Here is a 9,208-nt window from a genome sequence, read left to right as displayed (position 1 = left end):
CGCGCACACGAACGCCCCAAAACAGAGCTGCAGCCGGCAAAAAAGACCACGGCATTCCTTCAATGCCATTAACGTGGCAAGCAGCCGGGCATTGCCGGGGAGTTGGCCACCCACACCCGGCACAAGCACCCCGACGGTGAGAATGTCACGACGCCAAAAATGATGCCACAATGCACGCACGCCACAAAGCTCGAAACACAGCAGGAAGAACGCCAACTCCGCACAGCGACTTTGCCTCTGCAGGCGACTCCCTCCGCCGCGCAGGAGAATGCCGGCGAGGAACAGCGCACCGTGTGCCCAAGGTAGCACGCACACTTCCATTCATCAACGTCCCACTGCCGCCGATTGAATGGCAACAGAGGCGTCATGCTGCCGAGAAGGCGCACGTTGCCCGGCGATGGCACCCCGAGGGGATCACCACCGGTCAAATTTCGCCGTCCAGCATGCGGCTTTTAGTCCCGCAGCAGTCACGGAATGGGCCGGCATAGCACGGCACACCACGGGCATTGACCGGACATCGTGAAATACAGCCAGCGTGAAATGTGTGACGAGACACTTCTGCATCTACTCCGCTGCCCGGCTCTGTGGGCGCACAGACAAAAGCAAGGAGTGGACGCTGGGGAATTGAGGAATCTGTGCTTTACAAAAAAGTTGGCGCAGTTTTCTTCTCGAGGGGGAAAGGCTCTGCCGCCCCCCAAGCAGCACTCCCACGCGGCGAGAAGGCACAAAGCCCCTCGCAGATGCGGCAAATTGCCTTTGCTCCTGGTAGGCTCTTCTTTTTTTCTCTTCATTTACAGACTTCTTTTTCTAATTTATTTGTTTCTTGATTTCTTGGCAGTGACGGATTATTTATTTACTACACTACCCCGAGGGGACGCGTAACGGGTTGTGTTTTACGCCGTGTCCTGCAGCGCCATCTCCAGGGGTTGGGGTTCTCTTCCGCATCTCCAATCAGCATGGCGGACGTGCTCCACGATGGTGGCCGGCGTGAGGGTCTTTGAGGTTATTTAGGAAAAAACAAAGAAAATCAAGAAGTGAATAATAATGAATATACAAATGCCAAAATTGGCGAATATATATAAATACCGATACCCATTTGTTTATCTAGGGATGTATATGTTTGTACTTAATAAAGCAACAAATCAATAAATCAATGAACAAAAAAATTTGTCAATGAGGAAAGGATAGAGGGGTATATTCATATCTAAATAGATATCTATATATTTTAATTATATAGATGTTTCTATACTCATATCTATATCGATACATGTATATATGTACATATACATCAATTGATGTTTATTTTTATATTTATGGTGATATATATGTATATTTCACCTTTTTTATTTGTGGCATTCCAGTTCAGTTGTGTCATTTATTCTTTTCCCGTGGATCTACGCCTACTTTTTTAGGACGTATAGGCATTCCGTCTCGCATCCAGGGTTGCGTATGCACTGAAGCACCCCATCGGACAAAAATTAGCAAGGGGTTTGCGAAGCCCATCTCAATTGAACGTTGATTGCTATCTTTTTTGATCTCCTGAGGAGCCGCAACGCGTGATTCCGTTGCCCCTGCCACCCAACACAATGACAACTTTCAACGAACAGTGCAGGCTTATTGTGCAGTTTTATTGGGGTGTAGTCCACCTCCCTATTTTAGGAATGAACGCACGATGTACCTGTAGAGGATGATGAGGGTCCCTAAAACGAGCCATGGGAAAACATGTACTCCGGGACAATTGTCTGGCGTTGGCCAGAGGAGGTCTTGTGCCGACGGCATCACTGATTGATGGCCAGTGATTTTGGGGCTTCGATCTTTGGTGCTTTAAGGAATGGAACGGCGCTGGCTGACCAGGTGCCACTCGCTATCTGATCTGTCCTGGATGTGGCTTAAGAGACAATGCGGCCGCGTGCAGAGGAGGGAAGGGAAATAGGACATTGTGTGGACATTCAAGTGGACGTGTCAGGGCGTCACAATATCCCTCAAGAAGTGTGGATCCCCCGACTTGATGATTCGACCGTCCTGATAAAACTGTCTGGGGTGGAGGTGAGTGCGCTGACTTCCGTTTTACCGAAATTTCCTCCATCTGACAGACTGCGCAGCTGACGTGGAGGGACATCATGCGCACCTGTTTCCGGCGGGTACGATGCCGTTTCCCACATTTGAGGGCGATTTTCCCGATGATGCACTCCGTCATCCTCATTTGTTTCCCTTGACAACACGACGCCTTGCGGGGTTGGTGCTGAGCGACGAAAGCCCTCCGTCTCGGTTGGAACCAAAACGGAGAGTCCATGAAGAGGCATGCTGCTCGCGACTGGTTGATCCTTTGCCTGTGACGAGTCTGTTTGCCGCCGTGGAGCATCTCTCATTCGCTTGATTGCAGCGCCCTCTACGCGTTGCACAGTTCTTGTGCTCCTGAGTAATGCCGATAAGGGCGGATTGCATGGTGGTGTTTTATTGGTGGAAGGCACTGTGAGGAGGAAAAATATTATTTATTTTTCTTTGTTCCTGAACGAGACGAATCCGTTCTTTGGTTTAAGTACGAATGCCTTGCTGCGGGTTTTTTTGGCCGCTGGGGGCTTTGGTGTTTGTTCCAATCAATGGCTCTCACTGGCGATTCCACGGCCTAATACCGACTGGTGTTGTCGTTTTTTGGCCCTCGTTACTTGGCCCATCAATAAATTGTACAACTGGACAACAAATTTTCTGTCGGCGTGGATCATGTTTTGCAGAATATGATCACAACAGCTGCTGAGCGGGATGGTGGTTGTTGCGTCCTGTATGACTATGGCAATGTTCTTGCGGATTTCACTCTGTTGCGTGTAAGTGATGTTACATCTGTGCCCCTTCGTGTGGTAGAGGCCTGAACCAACGGAGGATAGAGTGTTGTGATGAAACACAGCACAGAGAACCCTTATGTTGCTCATCGTTATGCCCGTTTTCACTGCGGTCCTCGACGTTGGGAAAATTTTATTTTGTGCGGTATGGGGATCACTTATCCGGTGGCATATCGCCGTGTGGTGGTTTCTGGTTCAAAGGACCCTGTGGAATACTTTGTGAGGGCGAAGGGTGATGGCAGGACTGTCATGCCCACACAGACGGAGACGAGAACAGGGTGGTTGATGTGCCCTGTAACACTGCACTCTCGATTGCGTCGTTGGATGCGTGCAGAGCAGGTGGCTCTCCGGTGTCTGTTGGCCTCACAGCCAACCCACTGGTCCCTTCTGAAGGGCATTCAAGAGCATTTTTCCTCTTAGGGGAGTTTCTGCTGGGTGGTCCGCACACTGCAGTGTTTGCTCCATAGGTCTTTTTCTTTGGTGAGAGGATGGTCTGTTGCACTTCTTGGACCCCTGTGGTGAGGGGGAGGTTAATGGGGCAACATGCCCACCGTTTCGGTGTTGCCGCACCGCGCTCTTGTAACCGCGTTACGCAGGAGGCATAATCCCTTGTAGCACGATGAAAGCAACGTCTTTTTTCTTTTTTTTTTTAGCAATGAACGGTCTTTTTTTTATGTTGTTTAGGTGTCTCTGCTGGATAACGAGTCCACAAATGGTTGCGAGGGATGTGCGGCTGCAGGGTTTGAGTGCCGGTTTGTTCTTTTTCTGACGGGCGGTGTTTAGGAATTACAGGCGCTTGCAGATGTCATTGCCGGTGTGAGGGCAGGTGTTTCAGCTGCCCGAAGCGCGGCTGTTGGGAACACGAGTTTCACTCTTGCGGTGGGGGCAGGCAACAAAGGGGCGAATGTGCGTGCTCACTACCCTACTTTCTGTACTGTTTTGCCGCGACGACTGGATCTGATCGCCAACCACGTTAGGCCGTTGCCATGTGGCCGCAGCGTTTTCTCGAGGGGATCGAGAGGCCGCAGGGCACGGCAGTTGCATTCATCCGTGGAAGTGTCACGGGGGGAAGAAATGCGGGCCCCTCGGCATCTAACATTTCGCTGTCTTTTGACGCTATATTCGGTGAGTCCGTGGGTGCTGTCTGGTGCTCCTGCCTTTTACTGGATGATTGAAGCTGCTGAGATGTGGAGGGCATTTGCTTTACCTTTTTTTGGTATCTTTGTCACACGCCGTGTTCGAGATGGTTTTCGATTGCCGAATTGCGTGGGGTGCTACAAGGCAATACTTTGTGCCACGCGATTGTGTGGTGGGAGCCATGCGGTGGGAATATTTGACGCCGTTGAGGCGCCCTTGGAGGGTGGGGGTGGCGATCCTCCGGCGTAGGTGATCACTGACAGGTTCACACGCCCCTTTGAATTTTCTGTCCCTTCTTTGTACTTTAATGAACTGACCGCGGACATTGCAGAATATATTCAGGTGGCTGCGGTGCCCCATACATTCAATGTGTTGTCCTCCGCGCCGTCAACTTCGGCAGTTGACCGACCGGTGTCTTTGAAGGATTTGGGAGGAGGATTTGTTCAATTTGTTCCGTGGCTGGAGTCACTTTTTCCATTCCTGTCGGCTAGGCACGCCCACACCGTTACTTTGCATTCTCTTCCCTCAGTGGGAGGAAAGGGTGATGACGAACCTCGAGAGAAAGTGACCTCTTTTTTTTATTGCTGAGGGATCGGTCAGCGGCAGTTGATGCATCAGCCCTTCCTGAGGGTCGGCGACAGAAACTCTGTGGCTGAGACGATTCGGATGGGAGTTCACGGGGGCAAAATCCGCGCTTTATTTCCGTGCTTATGCCGACGGAATGTAAGTATTTGCCCCTTTTTGTGATCTCTCGGGTGTGTCGTGACTCTCCATTTAGAACACGAGGCGTTATTGTCGGTGCTAGTTTGTCAGACAGCACGGTTCTTTTCGGGTGTGTGATCCGACTGTGTGGTGGGTCGGTTGAAGGAGAGGACGTGGATGGGCCGCGCTTACCCGACTGCTGCGTCTCATTTTTGCTGAACGCCCTGACCAAATTGCTGCTCCCCTTTTGCTTGCTTTACCGGGCCTGGCGACCTCTTGAGGAGCGGTGCGACGGCGTGGACTGTCGGGCTGCTGAGGAGGCCGTAGCTGCGCGGGATTTCCTGCGGAATTTTTTTGTTTTTCAGGAATACTGTAGAGAAGAGGACATTTTATGCCTCTTCCACTTCCAGGGGAGTCAATGGAGGGATCACGGTTGTGAGATCTCACTTCACGAGGGCCTGCGCTCGTTGATGGCGTCGACGGTGCGCTCTGTGTGTCTGCGACCCTTGCCGACACATCCCGCCGACTTTCTTCCGGTGAACGGGAAAATTCACCGACACACAGAGCAGGTGGTGGGGGATATTGCAGCGAGGAACGCTTTAAAAGTGCTGCAATCAGGAAGCGCTGCTAGCAAGGATCCCGCAGCACTTGGGATTCTGCTCGCACCTAATTTCTGCTGACTGTCTGTTGGTTGGTGCTGTTTGCCGGAGGGTGTATTGGCCCGTGCGCAAACGTCAGTGTCTCTGCTTCTGTTTGCGGCCACACAATGCCTGAGCCGTTGTTGACGGGGGAGAGCAATTACTGTAGCGGTTACGACGACGCTGATGTGTTACACTGCAGATGGTGGCACCACCCACTCTTCTGCCACCCCCTTTTTTGGTGCTTTTAAAATTTTAATTTTATTTCTCACACACAAACATACACAATAAGAAGTAAGCTACTACCAACCGCCAATCGCTACTGTGAAATTCGAGGGATCTGAAAGCACCAACAGCACACACACACCGCCCATGCACACATATTTATATGCTCTCACGTGTTGCTGCTGTGAAGGCACCCAATAAACACAACCGTCGCCGCGTGACCGGATCCAGCGGAAGGATGAGGGAAGGAAGAGAGAGTGAGCCGCGGAGGCCCAACATGTCTCGGCGTGTGTTTGCTTCCGCGGTGCTGTTCCTTCTCGTCGTGATGTGGATGTGCTGCTGCAGTGGGGCTGTACACGCTGAGCAGGCAGAGAGCGCTGTTGATCCGTTCACAGGGGTTGGATGGATATCCTCTCAATGGGAAGCCCCTACAAAAGGTAATGAGAAATTTTTTTTGCTCCACGTTCCTAGCCTTTTTGAGGCGAACAGTGCTGTGTTTGTCGTTGCTGAAGCGCAGTGCAAGGAGAATGACAAAGGCTGCAGCCGTACTGGGATTGCGTAAAGGCACCTCGATCTAACTGATGATAAGCCAACGGAGATACTGACGGAGGGCACAATTTAGGTGGTGCAGTTCCCAGAGGGTGCTGCTACGGGTACAGTCGAGGCAGCAGCCACGATGCGGCCAACGACAGTTGTGTCTGGCGACAGTGTCTACATGCTTTTGAGAAATCAGAGCGCCAAACCGTCGGAGGGTGAATTGGCTACTGCACGTGACTGGGGAATTTTGCTGGTGAAGGGGAGTGTCAGTAGTGGCAATGAAATCACGTGGAATGAGCCCCATGCAGTGACGTTTGGAAACGACGAATATGTTACTAAATCCATGACCCAGTTGGTTTCTGGCGGAGGATTGGATATTAGGACGAAGGACGGTACGCCCATATTTCCCATGCAGGCCACAGAGAAGAACAGAAAGGATTCATCGCTGTCCATGCGCTTTGATAGGTCAGAGCGTAATTGGAGGCCTTCCTGCAGAGCGGCTGGTGATGACTGCATGGATCCGACCATCGTGGAGTGGGGAGAAGAAAACGGACGCCTTATGATGGCTTCTTGTGAGCAAGATTACCGTGACGTGTACGTGTCCATTGCGAGTGAGGGATCTGGATACATATGGTGAGCCAATTACCCGCGTGTGGGGCAACTCACATGGTCGAAAGGGGCACGGCGTCCAGAATGGCTTCATCAAAGTGACGATTAAGAACAAGGATGTGATGCTCGTCACCGCGCCGGTGTTATCCAGGGAGAACGGAAAAGACAGTAAAGAAAAGGGTCGGCTCCACCTTTGGGTGACGGATAAGGCACGCGTGTATGATGTTGGGCCGACCCTGGCTCAGCCGGCCACCTCAACGTGGTGCCAGGGTCTAGTACTCTTTGCTAGAGAGGAAGCTAAGCGCCTGCTGCCCATCCGCTGCACGTGGAGAGGCAGGAGGCGCCGCACAAACGGGTCGGAAGGGCACCAGATGGAGCCATTTACATGGCTGCCCGCGGAGCGGTATTTCTATCCGCTGCTGAATTCCATCGGCGCTTATCAGCGCTATACATACTGTTTGCGTGCCGTATGTGACGCGCAACGACAAAAGCTACTGCTAAGCGGAGACATTGAGCAGAACCCAGGCCCCATAGCAGTACTCCAGATGAACGTTTCTTGCCTCACGCCGTCAAAACTCGCAACATTAATGGCGCAAGGAGCAGACATAATAGCCATCCAGGAGACTTGGAAGTCGTCGGAGCAGATCGCCAGCATGCATACTGGAGATTATGTGCTCTATGCACAGTCGCGCATCGGCAAGGGAGGCGGTGTGGCGGTGCTGGTGCAGAAAACTCTCCGCTCCAAGCGTATACCCCTCACCATCCCCCAGCATGACACCAGCCTTGAAGTGGTGGTGCTCCAGGTTGCTCTGGACCAGAACCGTGATCTTATTGTAGCGAGTGCCTATATGAGACCACCACCGCAAGTAACGTAATCATTTAGGCGGTTAGTAAACTGCCCTCCAGCCTCGTCGCCGCTCCTGCTGTGCGGGGATTTCAACATGCATCACCCACAGTGGGAGCCATTCTTGGAGTCTTCTCCAAACGAGGTTGCCGCAGAATTTTTAGAACTGTGCACGGATGCGGGACTCACCTTGGTTAACACCCCTGGTGAGATCACGTATGCTCGTGGCACAAGAGAACGATCCTGTATCGATCTGACATGGTCAAATGCTTTGACTGTGCCAGATTGGTCAGCTTCCGTGTCGCCGCTCATTGATCATTATATGCTAACATTTACGCCGCATCAGGCATTTATGGATACCATACCTTCGGCACCTAAGATATTCTACAGTTGGGGGAAGTGCAATTGGGATTTATTCGTCAAGGACCTCGACGCACAACCTCCGGCATACGACTATAAAAAGCCGTCCACCGGCATTAAAGCTTTCACGAGAGCGTTTATAACTTCGTATCGACGACATTGCCCCCGCGGCATGTACAAGGATGGTCCCAGGCTTTGGGACGACACTCTCATGGAGGCAGAGCGGATTGCTACCGACAGCAAGGCCCGCTATCTACAGTTACCGACGCCCGGCCGTGAGGCAGAAATGCAACGGGCAAGGAGTCAATTCTTCCTCCTACTCCGAGAGCGCCTGCGCAACACGTATCTACGTCGCATCAGCAAGTTAAATCCAGGCGAACCACTCGCATGGAAATACATTTCCGGACGAAAAAGGGCATCACTTCCATCTCCTACATCATTGTCGTTGGGAGATGGCCAACACACTTATAAAACAGCAAGGAGAGCAGCGAACGCTCTCAATCACATCTTTTTTCCACTTCACCCTCTCACAAGGCAGTTGGGTTTTCCAAAGGCATCAAAAGACAGAACCCATCTTTTAAAATTATTTCTTCTCTTTTTAGGCAGCAGGACAAGAACGAGTCTGCTGCTACATCTACTTCAGTTTCTTCATTTTGATTTAGTTCCAAGCCACAGGATAACAGCGAAGCTGCCATCATATATGATTTAGTTACTCATCTTCACTCCCCTCTTGATGCACCTTTTAATCGTACGGAACTGCTTGCTGCGCTACGTAATACGCCGTATGGCAAGGCCCCCGGACCGGATGAAGTCTACAGTGAGGCACTACGACATATTTCGTCAAAGGGTCTTCGATTCCTTATTCGCTGCATTAACCACAGCTGGACGACCGGTACGATCCCGGCTGAGTGGAGACGCGCTACCATCGTCCCACTCTTAAAACCCGGTAAGTCGCCGGAACTGCTTGAGTCATATCGACCCATCAGCCTTACTTCCATTGTGAGTAAGGTTGCTGAGAAAATGGTACTGAAGAGATTGCTTTGGGTGTGGACGCCGCACCCCCACCAGTATGCATATCGTGGTATGCGTACCACGACGATGCAGCCGGCACACCTGATACACGAAGTGGAGCATAATAGAAATCATTATTTCCAAGTGAACCTTCCCAAGAAGAGCGGTATCGGTAATCAACTCCACTACAGACCCCATCGGACCCTGCTGGTGTTGGTTGATTTCAGCAAGGCCTTTGACTCCATAGATCATCGAGTCCTCAGTCGCTTGGTAGCTAATATTCCGGGGGGTGAATTGTAGAAGGTGGC

At 51.6% G+C, this 9,208-nt stretch overlaps 2 pseudogenes, besides 4 other annotated features; both read left to right on the top strand.

Annotated features, from left to right (window-relative positions):
- Positions 1 to 5,263: a sequence feature (areas not merged during assembly with more than two copies in the genome that could not be assigned to a particular haplotype).
- Positions 1,194 to 1,333: a microsatellite.
- Positions 1,366 to 4,623, top strand: Tc00.1047053508255.20 (annotated as a pseudogene).
- Positions 5,264 to 9,208: a sequence feature (heterozygous, Esmeraldo-like haplotype).
- Positions 5,560 to 5,581: a sequence feature (AT_rich).
- On the top strand, positions 5,703 to 6,926 carry Tc00.1047053508255.10 (annotated as a pseudogene).

This window comes from Trypanosoma cruzi, genomic scaffold, assembly GCF_000209065.1.
Source record: "Trypanosoma cruzi strain CL Brener 1047053516733 genomic scaffold, whole genome shotgun sequence".
Classification (NCBI taxonomy): domain Eukaryota; phylum Euglenozoa; class Kinetoplastea; order Trypanosomatida; family Trypanosomatidae; genus Trypanosoma; species Trypanosoma cruzi.
Note: the sequence above shows the minus strand (reverse complement) of the source record. Positions and strands in the feature narration are given on the sequence as shown.